Source organism: Oncorhynchus kisutch, linkage group LG4 (assembly GCF_002021735.2).
Source record: "Oncorhynchus kisutch isolate 150728-3 linkage group LG4, Okis_V2, whole genome shotgun sequence".
Lineage (NCBI taxonomy): Eukaryota > Metazoa > Chordata > Actinopteri > Salmoniformes > Salmonidae > Oncorhynchus > Oncorhynchus kisutch.
This window is the reverse complement of record NC_034177.2, coordinates 74,525,285-74,539,482: the sequence shown is the minus strand read 5'-3', so window position 1 is coordinate 74,539,482 and position 14,198 is coordinate 74,525,285. Positions and strand designations below refer to the sequence as shown.

The 14,198-nt window shown below is 41.5% G+C and overlaps 1 protein-coding gene across 5 annotated transcripts in view; it reads left to right on the top strand.

Annotated features, from left to right (window-relative positions):
• The first annotated feature begins 730 nt into the window (after positions 1-730).
• LOC109889982 (serine-rich coiled-coil domain-containing protein 2) overlaps positions 731-14,198 on the top strand; it is a 77,219-nt gene continuing 63,751 nt past the window's right edge. For all 5 annotated transcript variants that reach the window (XM_020481890.2, XM_020481889.2, XM_020481888.2 and 2 more), the window contains exons 1-2: positions 731-840; positions 1,228-1,367. The gene's annotated coding sequence lies outside the window, so the exon portion shown is untranslated. The remainder of the gene's footprint in view (positions 841-1,227; positions 1,368-14,198) is intronic.

Below are 14,198 nucleotides of genomic sequence, written 5' to 3'. Positions count from 1 at the left end.
ATTTTTCCCATATGGGATTTTAGAAACACTTAAAATAAGGTCTGTGTTTTGTGCAGACTTACCCTGGCGTGATGTTTTGATAACCGTGTGAATCTCTCTAAGACAAGGTGACTTTTATCAATATATTCACCTGTATTGACCCCCCCAAAATGAAATGCTGATTAGCTGCTAATGAGGCTATCATAAAGAACTACAAATGCTATGATGATCGGGATGAGACTGGTGAATCAAGGCAAAGGTTAGAATCTCTGGATTAATTATCTAATGTTAGCTAAATGTAGTAATTAATAAATTGGCAAAATTTCTTCAAATGGACAATTCTGTAAACTGACTTGTTCAAATTTTACATTTACACAATACCTGTTAGCAAAGGTGTCAGCTAGAGATGATGTGCAGGAGCTTGCAGGGATTTGTAGTTTTGCATGTCTACTTTGATATCAATTAGCATTTTCGAATCTGAGCGTAAATAGAGCTGAATATATTGATACAAGTAATATTGTCCAAGAGAGAAGTACATGGTTATCAAAACGTCATGCCAAGGTAAGCCTACACGAAACACATACAGTATTTTAAGTGTTTCTGAAATATCTTATGGGAAAAATTAACGATGGAAAAACGATTGGAACCATTTCCATGTTTGACTGCTAGGTTTTATGGGTGTTATGACACCTCCGCCGTGGGACTCTATTGAGGTCCAGGTGACGTCTGAACGCTCCGCCCATCAAGTAGAGGAGGATGCTGGCATGATAAAGCATCATGCATCTAATCTCCTTTGAGAATTCCGCTGAACTGTTTTCTGATGGACGTTTGAATTATTTGACGGCACGGACACGTGGATATGTATGACTGTTGCTTCCGAACATCATTCGACGTTATCATTACATTGTATCGGTGTTGACACGATAATGCTGTAGTTTGCGTTTATCATGACTAAAGTGCAACTAACCTCGTCCCCAGGCTATTGCGCATATAAAGCGGAAGTGTCTGGGGACGAGATTATAGCGAAACCTGGGGTTATTTCCAAGGTTCTTTACATTAGGCATATTACAATAATTGAATTATAACCACATTTCATCGTCAAGACTCAATATAATGTTTTATTGAACAACAATAATAGTTTAGAAGGCTTTAGTGAGAAAATGCGGTATAATTCTCTTTCTGCCATTTTTGTTGTTGTTGCGTTTTCCACTTATTGTTCACATTCTAAAGAAAACTGTTCTTACATAGAGAAACAAACTTGGCGATGGTGATACCAAGAGGATAACTTCAACTTCAGGACAGCTACTGCCTTCATCTGACACTTGCCTTCGTTGGACCGTGGACCCTAGTAAACCTGACCGAATAACTTCATAATTCTGTTCTTCCAGGTAGGAGTCCATTTTACTTTAAAAAGTTTACCACTATACTAATTCAAAGTGTACCATTAGTTTACTACGCTGTAGTACTTTTCTTTATCCATGGTATTCTGACCATTTGTATCACCTGTGTGATAGGGAAAGAGGAGACACCGTGTATAAATATACAATATTTACATGATAACCACAATAACATGTCAATAACATAAGTAATTACTCAGGGTAATCCTTTGAGTCCTGTAGAAGAGTAAGGAATATAAAGTACAATACATGGATCACTTGTAAATGATTTTATATAATATTTTCTAGAATGGGCATATTGCAATGGCTCAAATGGTTGTTCTTTGTCTCTTATCACTGTTGTGTTTAGTCACTGGTATATTTAAGCAATAAGCATGAGGGGGTACAGGCCAATATACCATGGCTAAGGGCTGTTCTTATGCACGCAACACAAAGTGCCTGGATACAGCCCTTAGCCATGGTATATTGGCCGTATTCCATAAACCCCCTAGGTGCCTTATTGCTCTTATAAACTGGTTGCTAATGTAATTAGAACAGTACAAATATGTTTTGTCATAGTTGTGGTATATACCACGACTTTCACTTATTATTAAGCAATAAGGCAGAGGAGGTGTGGTATATGGCCAGTATACCATTGTATAGGCTATATTAAATAGATTTTTAAAAAACTTTTTAAATGTAGATGTTCCAACGGTATGCTTCTGTGGCTTGTAGGCTATGCGTGGAAGCCAGGAGATGCTAAACGTGTTTATGTTTATGAACGATCAATTACATTGAGACCGGTAGTTATTTGCATGACAATCACCGGCTGACAAAATGTCATGACTGCTGCAGCCCTAGTGGCGGAAAAACTATTCTGGGTCCAATAGATTTTCCTGATCTGGTAACCTAACCAGGTGAAACTATGGACCTTATATGATATGACATGATTCATCTGTTGTAAAAAGGTTTAATATGGGCTATGATGGGACCTAAGTTTTTAGAATCAGGTCACATGGTTTAGAAAAACTCCTCACCTTGGGAAATATAAAAACCCTGTCAAACTGCAGCAGCCTTGTGCTTGTTCATATGAATTATATTTATACACAGAGAAAGCATCATAATTGGACAATAATACTCACAGGGCTGAGCTTGCTTTATCCAGGTTGACATTGTGTAGTCCTGCCCTATGCAACTGTAGGCCTAATTAAACATTTACTCAATCTATGTCAGCTATTGTGTTTATTGATTAATTCCAGTTAATCATTTTGGATTGAAAAAGTGTGGGTTGCCTAGTCAGCCCAAGTTTGAATTTAAACCAAATGTGATCCCATTCACATTTTCTCACAATCAAATGGGCTATAAATACACAGCGTTACCACTTCGTTTACCCTGGCCAGAGGGACAGGGCACATACTGTATGTAGTAGGCTAGACTATACAGCTGCTGTTGATAGTAGCCTACAGTTGATCAGACTGAAAAATGGTCTCATTTCCATGCCATACAGCATGTCAGATCTCAAGTGTTAGATGTATAGAGTTTTTGCTTGTGTCTGTCGGGAGTGATGTGTTGTCACGCTTCTTAAATAAATACTGGAGGAAAGTGAAGAGCACGCCTTGAGCTTTGTGCTTTGTGCCCGGCCTGCACAACCTGCGATTTCTGTGAATCTGATTGGCCACGACTTGCAAAGAGCCTGAAGCAACACTCTGATGTGAAGGACAGATAAATTGTGTGTGAGTTGACAAATCATGAGGCAAATCAGTCTAAAAAAACAACTATTTTAATGTTTGCGTCAATATATTTTGTTAAACTAAATCAATAGTGGTGTGGCGCTGCCACACATAATTGAAAAATACTGTGGCAAATGCCGCCCCCCCACACGTTTTCCGACAGCTCTGCATCTGTCAACCGATCATCCTAAGGCCAATAGTACAAACGCTCTCTTTCCCTACTGCTCTCCAGCCATGCAGAAGACACACTGTTATAACCCTGGGGATGTTACTGTACCGTGAATGTTTATGCTATGCTTAGACATTTATGTAATAGTGGTAAAAAAATAACTATGGGAATTATGTAAATGTTCATTGACGTATTATTATTCATATTTTTTGTTCACATTTGTACTAGAGGGCACTTAATGTGATGCTCCAGATCTTTTGTATAATTTCAGCCAGTAGTTATGGAAGTTGTGCTCACAAGCCAAAACGGGTCCCAGTTTTTGTGTACTATGTCATCCATTTCATATGATCTGTTACGTCCTCAAAAAAAAAAACTATACATACAGTTCCTTCGGGGGGTATTCAGACCCTTTTGACTTTTTCCACATTTTGTTATGTTACAGCCTTATTCTAAAATTGATTAATAAAAACAATTCCTCAGCAATCTACACACAAATACCCCCATCCTCCGAGACAGGATTATGTCAAGGCACAGATCTGGGGAAGGGTACAAAAACATTTCTTCAGCATTGAAGGTCCCCATGAACAGAGTGGCCTCCATCATTCTTAAATGGAAGAAGTTTGGAACCACCGAGACTCTTCCTAGAGCTGGCCGCCTGGCCAAACTGAGCAATCGGGGGAGAAGGGCCTTGGTCAGGGAGGTAACCAAGAACCCGATGGTCACTCTGACAGAGCTCCAGAGTTCCTCTGTGGAGATGGGAGAACCTTCCAGAAGAACTACCATCTCTGCAACACTTCACCAATCAGGCCTTTATGGTAGTGGCCATAAAGGTACCTAAAGACTCTCAGACCATGAGAAACCAGATTCTCTGGTCTGATGAAACCAAGATTGAACACTCCGGCCTGAATGCCAAGTGTCACGTCTGGAGGAAACCTGGCACCATCCCTACGGTAAAGCATGGTGGTGGCAGCTTCATGCTGTGGGGATGTTTTTCAGCGGCAGGGACTGGGAGACTAGTCAGGATCGAGGGAAAGATGAATGGAGCAAAGTACAGAGAGATCCTTTATGAAAACCTGCTCCAGAGCACTCACGACCTCAGACTGGGGTGAAGGTTTACCTTCCAGCAGGACAACAACCCTAAGCACACTGCCAAGACAACACAGGAGTGGCTTCGGGACAAGTCTCTGAATGTCCTTGAGTGGCCCAGCCAGAAACCTGAAATTAGCTGTGCAGCAACGCTCCCCATCCAACCTGACAGAGGTTGAGAGGATCTGCAGAGAAAAATGGGAGAAACTCCCCAAATACAGGTGTGCCAAGCTTGTAGCGTTATACCAAAGAAGACTCAATGTTTTAAACGCTGCCTAAAGTGCTTCAACAAAGTACTAAGTAAAGGGGTCTGTATACTTATGTAAATGTTATATTTCAATTTTTATTTTTTTATTAATTAGCAAACATTTCTAAAAACCTGTTTTTGCTTTGTCATAATGGGGTATTGTGTTTAGATCGAGGGATCATTTTTAAAATTGAATCAACGTTAGAATAAGGCTGTAACGTAACAAAGTGTATAAAGTCTAGGGGTCTGAATTCTTTCCGAAGGCACTGCATATATATAACTTTCCGAAGGCACTGCATAACCTATCAGACAAATTGCTAACATATATGTTAGCAATTAGTCTGATATGTTATGAATCTAATTCGTACAATATGTTACAAATTTGTTGTGCTTAAGTTCCCTGACTGCATCTTTTAATACACATGATTTTGATACATTATCCACCAAGACCAGTTATTGTCAATGACATGTGATACTGTCTGCCAAGTGAAATAGATAACACAGACAGCGCTAAGCTCTCTGAACCATCACCCCAAATGTACAGAAAAAGTGGAATTCCTTTGACTGTGATTGTATTCATTGCCAGTTTTGACACTCCATAGTGTAAGTGAGCTGGACATTCCTTGGTGCTCTGATGGAGGCGTTCTCCTCCACTTCCACATATCTCTGTGTGTGTTCCCCTGGCACCTGTCTGTGTAGGTCCCAGCCTGCTGCGTTTGCTACCTTGTGTTTAGTACCACACTACCCCACAACAGCTGAATGTCTCCACAGAGGTTCTGCCCACGGAGGTCCTCCACAACTCGTAGTATCAGGGTATAGTCGGGTTGTGTGTATGTCTGTGTATATATGTGCGTGTATTTCTAATACACACAATCTGTCATGGCCGGTGTGTGAAAGCAGCACAAACCAGTCATACCCAGCAATGGTGGTGGCCTTGAAAAACTGTCTAGTTGAGCAGATAAGATGTCATTACTAGAACACACCAGCATAAAGGTTGCATGTTTAGTCACAGAACTGTGTCACTGAGAGTCAAGAGTTTACTTGTATCTCAAGGTCTTGAATGTACAACTAACCTGCTATTTTTAAGGTGTGTGAGCATTGAACAACTGAGTATTTAACAGCTTGGTTTAAACTCAACACCTTTATTGCCAGAGTGGCCTGGCAGTGTAATCTCATGTCTGTTGTTTTGAATTGTATTGTGGTTTAGAAATGTGTTATAACATCACTATAACAATTGAATGTCTGACCCCAGAGAGGATTTGGGTAGCAGTGCTCAATAGAAGACTGTGTGTGTAACAGTAGAACATGAATGTCAGAGTGGCCCTTCAAACCCCACTCTGAAAAGTTTCAGTAGAGCTGGTTGTAATGTGGGGTTGATGTGACATTGACGGTAGTCTGATCTGTTTCTCCGTCTCCACAGTCTCACTATGGGGCCTATCATTACAGCTATATTTAGCCCTGCTTATTGCTGCTATCTGACAGAGCTATGTGTTTCACGGTCGGGTGGAAGGTGTGCGTGGCACTGTTTTTAGTCTCTCATTAGTAATAAACAGACTCTCAGAATGTATGATTGGACTTGCCACTAGCCAAAAGCAACACTGTGACATGGATGTGAAGGGATTGTGTGTACACAGGTGTGTTGGGTAAGATTGTTTGATTGGGAGTGTTTTGAATCATAGGATATTTATGAGCCTCGTTGCGCTTAAGTAGAATATTAATGTGCAGGGGCTGCTAATACTGCCAGACAGGTGTGTTGTATCAATGTGTATACTAAGGCTAGACAAGGCATCAGCATGATGTGTCCCACCTCAAGTCTGATTTGTGCTGACTGCCATCTTGGCTCTAATGTGTTTGGATGACAAGCAGCATATGTGCTGTTTCCAGTCTCTTAGTAATGCCCTCCAGCTCTCAACAGCAGCTGGCAGCTCCATTGAGACCTTCCTATACGAGCCCCTAGAGGCCCCCTCCATTAGGCCTCCATGTTGTTTCATTCAATAATACCCCCCCCTCATGTCATGTGATACTAGTTTCAGCATAGGGTCTGCTCTTTGCCCCCAGGGCTAGGGCTGGGACCAATAAGTCCTGCTTATGGACTGCTGCTGCACTCTGAAGTGGTGCCTTTATAGAAAGTGCACATGGGTGTGTGCATGTCTGTGTGTGTGAACAATGCCCTATATGTAAAAGCTTTAGTATGCTGGCTTTGGATTTCTGCACTCTAAACTGCTGAGTCATTCCAATTCCAAGCATCACCATGTCTAATGTAGTCTGTTGCTCTCTTAAAAAAGCTCTTATACATTTAAAATAAAATAGCCAAGCTTTAGTATGCTGGCTTTGGATTTCTGCACTCTAAACTGCTGAGTCATTCCAATTCCAAGCATCACCATGTCTAATGTAGTCTGTTGCTCTCTTAAAAAAGCTCTTATACATTTAAAATAGCCATCCAGTATGCAGGCTAATGTGATGCTTAACTGCCATGAGGGTGTTTTCCTGAACATATAACACACAAGAAAGCGAGGATGACATTCAGCGTCCTCTATTTTGAATTGGTTTCTTCTTGTGTCAAATATTGGAGTAAATCCATTCCACTATTTTTCATGTTGTTATTCAACATTGCCATAAACATTCCACCTACTGCAAGCTCTTATTCTTCCCAAAGAGTTTGCTTAGGATATGCCAAGCACTCACTGTCAGATGGGATCTCTCTTCCCACCTACCACTACATAGCCTCTCTAACAACCTGATTGTGGTCTTGGTAACACTTTGATTTCACTTATTTATGAGATGGTGAAATTTGAAACCAGTGCTCTCCTGTTCAATACATAGCCCAATAGCATGCCCCTCCTACTGGCTAAAGACATGGAAATGAGATGGAGCTAATAAAATACTATTTTAAACACATTGTGGACTAAGAAGCTATAGGGTGTGTATTGAATCCAACTGCATTAGCATTGATCTCCATCACTCTCATACCCCCCATTATGATTGGCTAGCATCCATCATATGACTCATAAGCAGTCATGGTTGTCTGATCTTGTTACATATGTCAAATGAGATATGAGAGGAGTGTCGTATCACTTTACAGCAAAGGGAGGGTTGTGAGTGATGTCATTGTTGGTATCAGTGGATTGTGGCTGAGGACTGCAATTGAAGTGATTGAACTTGTGGCATGTCTGTTTTGAGCATCTGTTTTGAGTCTGCCCGTCTGTCTATGTCATGTGAGGAGAACCCTAAACATGTCAATGAAATTACGCCAAGCTTTCACCTCAGTGACTGTCAGTGCAGGGTTATTGGTCTGTTAGTCTGACCTCTACTGAGTTAGCAGGTAGGGAAAGTAGTAAAGTACAATAGTTGGTGCGCTTTAGTGGTTATACAGATGTCACATAGGGGACTGTTGCCCATGACAACAACAATCTGACGATGGCGCCGGAGGGGAGGCTGCTGTCTTATCTGCTCTTACCAACCACGTCTTTTCAACCACGCAATTTTTTTTTTCTTTCACATTGTTCATAACTTGTTTTGTACATCATGTAGCTGCTACCGTCTCTTATGACCAAAAATAACTTCTGGACATCAGAACTGCGATTACTCACCTCAGATTGAGGAAAAACTTTTTGTCTAGTGAGTCGGACGGGAGGGATATACTACAGACACCCGACCAGGCCCAGATCCCCATCATTCACTGGAGAAGGAAACAAAGATTTTGCGGAAAAAGATCAGGGTGCCTTGCGAGTATCAGACAACGAGTGGCTAATCTGCCTTTGCCTTCCGTCCTGCTAGCTAATGCTCAATCCATGGAAAATTAAAGGGAAGAACTGAAAGCACGTATATCCTACCAACGGGACATTAAAAACTGTAATATCTTATGTTTCACCGAGTCGTGGCTGAACAACAACATTATTAAGAACATACAGCTTGCGGGTTATACACTCTATCTGCAGGATAGAACAGCAGCCTCTGGTAAGACACAGGGCGGGGGCCTATGCATATATGTAAACAACAGCTGGTGAACAATATCTAAGGAAGTCTCAAGATTTTTCTCGCCCGAGTTAGAGTATCTCATGATAAGATGTAGACCACACTATCTACCTAGAGAGTTTTCATCTGTATTTTTCGTAGCTGTCTGGATACCACCACAGATTGATTCTGGCACTAAAACCACACTCAATGAGCTGTATACCGCCATAAGCAAACAGGAAAATGCTCATCCAGAGGCTGTGCTCCTAGTGGCCGGGGACTTTAATGCAGGGAAACTTAAATCAGTTTTACCTCATTTCTATCAGCATGTTAAATGTGCAACCAGAGGGAAAACATCTCTAGACCACCTTTACCCCACACACAGAGATGCGTACAATGCTCTCCATCACCCTCCATTTGGCAAATCTGACCATAATTATATCCTCCTGATTCTGGCTTACAAGTAAAAATTAAAGCAGGAAGCACCAGGGATTCGGTCTATAAAAAAGTGGTCAGATGAAGCAGATGATAAACTACTGGACTGTTTTGCTAACACAGACTGGAATATGTTCTGGGATTCCTCTGATGGCATTGAGGAGTACACCACGTCAGTGACTAGTTTTATCAATAAGTGCATCGAGGATGTCATCCCCACAATTACTGTACGTACATACCCCAACCAGAAGCCATGGATTACAGGCAACATCCGCACTGAGCTAAAGGGTAGAGCTGCCGCTTTCAAGGAGTGGGACAATACACACAAATCCCCCAAAATATAAAGAAAGGAATTAAGAAATATAGAAATATTAGAATGAGCAATGTCAGAGTCCGGATTATAAATATATATTTATATGATGGTGTGTATAGACATTATGGGCAGTAAATGAATAGAAAGGTGTATACAGCAGTAGTTATTATGTAGGATACTCTGAAATACATAAAACATTATGGAAACATTATTAACCTCTCTAGGGTATGGTCCCATCTGGCCAACATCCAGTGAGATTGCAGAGTGCCAAATTTAAATACAGAAATACTCATTATAAAAATTCAGAAAACAAAACATATTTTTACAAAGTTTTAAAGATGAACTTCTTGTGAATCCAACCACGGTGTGAGATTTAAAAAAATGCTTTACGGCGAAAGCATACCTTACGATTATTTGAGAACATAGCCCAGTTGACTAATTATTACAAACAGTAACCAGCCAAGCAGAAGCGTTACAAAACTCAGAAATAGAGATAAAATTAATAAATTACCTTTAATGATCTTCATATGGTTCCACTCAGAAGACATTCATTTACTCAATAAATGTTCCTTTTATTCGATAAAGTCTCATTATATCCAAAAACCTCAGTTTTGTTCGCGTTTTCTTTAGTAATCCACAGACTCAAACGCAGTCAAAACAGGCAGACAAAAATCCAAATTGTATCCGTAAAGTTCATAGAAACATGTCAAACGATGTTTATATTCAATATTCAGGTTGTTTTTAGCCTAAATGATCTATAATATTTCAACCAGACAATAACGTTGTCAATATAAAAGGTAATCAACAAATGCACTCTCTCCTTGATTGCGCATGAAAAAGGTCTGTGACACGTCAGGGTCCACTCATTCAGACTGGTTTTACTGCCTCATTTATAAGAATACAAGCCTGAAACAATTTCTAAAGACTGTTGACATCTAGTGGAAGGCATAGGAACTGTAAATTGAGTCCTAAGTCAATGGATACTGTAATGGCATTGAATAGAAAACTACAAACCCCCCCCAAAAAAACTTCCTTGAATGGATTTTTCTCAGGTTTTCGCCTGCCAAATCAGTTCTGTTATACTCACAGACACTATTTGAACAGTTTTGGAAACTTTTGAGTGTTTTCTATCCAAATATATATGCATATCATATCTTCTGGGCGTGAGTAGAGGCCGTTTAATTTGGGCATGCTTTTCATCCAAAATTCCGAAAGCTGCCCCCTACCCTAATGAAGAGATCAGTGTTCAGTGACTATGTACATATGGCAACAGTCTCTAAGGAGCAGGGTTGAGTACTGGGTGGTAGCCGGCTACTAACGTTGACTAAATTTCAGGGCAGGGTACTGGGTGGAGGATGACTAGTGGTGACTGTTTAACAGTCTGATGGCCGGGAGATAGAAGCTGTCTTATCAGTATTTCGGTCCCAGCTTTGATGCACCTGTACTGTCTCTGCCTTCTAGATGGTATTGGGGTGAACAGGCCATGGGTTGGGTGGCTGAGATCCTTCTTCACCACACTGTCTGTGTGGATGGACCATTTCAGGTTGTCAGTGATGGGCATGCCGAGGAACTTGAAGCTTTTCACCCGCTCCACTGCGGTCCCTGTTGATGGGCGAGTGCTCTCTATGCTGTCTACGATCAGCTCCTTAAGTTTGTTGACACTGAGGGAGAAGTTATTTTCCTGGGATCACTCTGCCAGGGCCCTCACCTCCTCTCTGTAGGCTGTCTCATCGTTGTTGGTAATCAGGCCTACCACAGTTGTGTCATCTGCCAACTTAATGATTGATTTGGAGATGTGTGTGGCCATGCAGTCATGGGTAAACTGGGAGTATAGGAGTGGATTGAGCATGCACCCTTGTGTGGCCCCTGTGTTTAGGATCAGTGTAGTGGAGCTGTTGTTGCCTACCTTCACCACCTGGGGACGGCCCGTCAGGAAGTCCAGTTGCACAGGGTGGGGTTCAGACCCAGGGCCGCGAGCTTAGTGATGAGCTTGGAAGGCACTATGTTCAAGGTTGAGCTGTAGGTGATGAACAACACACAGTGGGGAGATCAAGTATTTGATACACTGATGATTTTGCAGGTTTTCCTACTTTCAAAGCATGTAGAGGTCTGTAATTTCTTTCATAGAAACGGAATCTAAAACGGAATCTAAAACAAAAATCCAGAAAATCACATTGTATGATTTTTAAGTAATTCATTTGAATTTTATTGCATGACATAAGTATTTGATCACCTATCAACCAGTAAGAATTCCGTCTCTCACAGACCTGTTCATTTTTCTTTAAGAAGCCCTCCTGTTCTCCATTCATTACCTGTATTAACTGCACCTGTTTGAACTCGTTACCTGCATAAAAGACACCTGTCCACACACTCAATCAAACAGACTCCAACCTCTCCACAATGGCCAAGACCAGAGAGCTGTGTAAAGACATCAGGGATAAAATTGTAGACCTTGCACAAGGCTGGGATGGGCTACAGGACAATAGGCAAGCAGCTTGGTGAGAAGGCAACAACTGTTGGCGCAATTATTAGAAAATGGAAGAAGTTCAAGATGACGGTCAATCATCCTCGGTCTGGGGCTCCATGCAAGATCTCACCTTGTGGAGCATCAATGATCATGAGGAAGGTGAGGGATCAGCCCAGAACTACACGGCAGGACCTGGTCAATGACCTGAAGAGAGCTGGGACCACAGTCTCAAAGAAAACCATTAATAACACACTATGCCGTCATGGATTAAAATCCTGCAGCGCAATCAAGGTCGCCCTGCTCAAGCCAGCGCATGTCCAGGCCCGTCTGAAGTTTGCCAATGACCATCTGGATGATCCAGAGGAGGAATGGAAGAAGGTCATGTGGTCTGATGAGACAAAAATAGCTTTTTGGTCTAAACTCCACTCGCCGTGTTTGGAGGAAGAAGAAGAATGAGTACAACCCCAAGAACACCATCCCAACCATGAAGCATGGAGGTGTAAACATCATTCTTTGGGGATGCCTTTCTGCAAAGGGGACAGGACGACTGCACCGTATTGAGGGGAGGATGGATGGGGCCATGTATCACGAGATCTTGGCCAACAACCTCCTTCCCTCAATAAGAGCATTGAAGATGGGTCCTGGCTGGGTCTTCCAGCATGACAACGACCCGAAACACACAGCCAGGGCAACTAAGGAGTGGCTCCGTAAGAAGCATCTCAAGGTCCTGGAGTGGCCTAGCCAGTCTCCAGACCTGAACCCAATAGAACATCTTTGGAGGTAGCTGAAGGTCCGTTTTGCCCAACGACAGCCCCAAAACCTGAAGGATCTGGAGAAGGTCTGAATGCAGGATTGGGCCAAAATCCCTGCTGCATTGTGTGCAAACCTGGTGAAGAACTACAGGAAATGTATGATCTCTGTAATTGCAAACAAAAGTTTCTGTACCAAATATTAAGTTCTGCTTTTCTGATGTATCAAATACTTATGTCACGCGATAAAATGCGAATTAATTACTTAAAAATCATACAATGTGATTTTCTGGATTTTTGTTTTAGATTCCGTCTCTCACAGTTGAAGTGTACCTATGATAAAAAGGACAGACCTCTACATGCTTTGTAAGTAGGAAAACCTGCAAAATCGGCAGTGTGGGAGTAGTTTGAACCTGAGGTGCGATCTTTAACAGGATCTAAAGTGCAATTAAAGTCTCCTGCAACAATATCATTTCCTGTAAGTGTGGAAAGGTTTAGAAACAAATTGTGAAAGAATTTAGAATCATCTTCGTTTCGGACCATACACATTAATTCAATTCAACTGCTCGGACAGCAAGTAATTAGTCAGCCACCAATTGTGCAAGTTCTCCCACTTAAAAAGATGAGAGAGGCCTGTAGTTTTCATCATAGGTACACTTCAACTATGACAGACAAAATGAGAAAAGAAATCCAGAAAATCACATTGTAGGATTTTTAATGAATTTATTTGCAAATTATGGGGGAAAATAAGTATTTATTTATACTTACGAGCCCCTAACCAACAGTGCAGCTTAAAATATGGATAAGAATAAGAGATAAAAGTAACAAGTAATTAAAGAGCAGCAGCAAAAAATAACAATGTATACAGTGGGGATGCCGGTACAGAGGCAATGTGCGGGGGAACCGGCCAGTTGAGGTAGTATGTACATGTAGGTAGAGTTATCAAAGTAACCATGCCAATAGACCTCTGTTACCACCATAAACAAAAACACAAAGGACGCTTTAAAGCACGTCATTGTACAAAAACACATGCCTAACAATCAACCACGAACGTCTGATTAACCCTCTTACCCCAAAGTCTCTAACAGACCTCTACCTCCACCTCTCTGACACTCCGTATAAGGTGCTCAACTGATCCACACACGTGAGGAGCCTCCTCTGCGGTTTTTCCCCCTCTGTACACCTTCTGCCCCGCCTCTTGTCATTACACTATATTGTGTTCACCATTTAACAAAGAACTAAACAAAATAGCAGGAGTGAGCCAGAATATAAGGCCACCGTGATCTAGCTTCATATAGGCCGAAATAAAAAAAAACCCTACCAGGATGTTCCGATGCATAAAAGCAAAGTTTCATGCTACAGGAAATTATAATAAGGCTTACTTGCAAACTGGCCATGTTATTATAGTTCAATAGACAGTGCTTCTATGTTACTAGATCATTTATAACACGGTGAACTGGCTCAAACGTTAAATACTTGTTTAGACATAACCAAAAGCAACAGTTCCAAAAATGTCAGAAAAATAGGTTGGTATGGCCAATTCTGCGTTACTCCGCTTCCACACCTCTGCCTAGCTTCTCAAGAAACTGCTCCGCCTCGGCTGGTGTTTCAAAAATGTAGGAACGATCGCCGTGGGAGACCCCCAGGCACGCTGGAAAGATGATTCCATACCGGATAGACTTAGCCCGTAGCC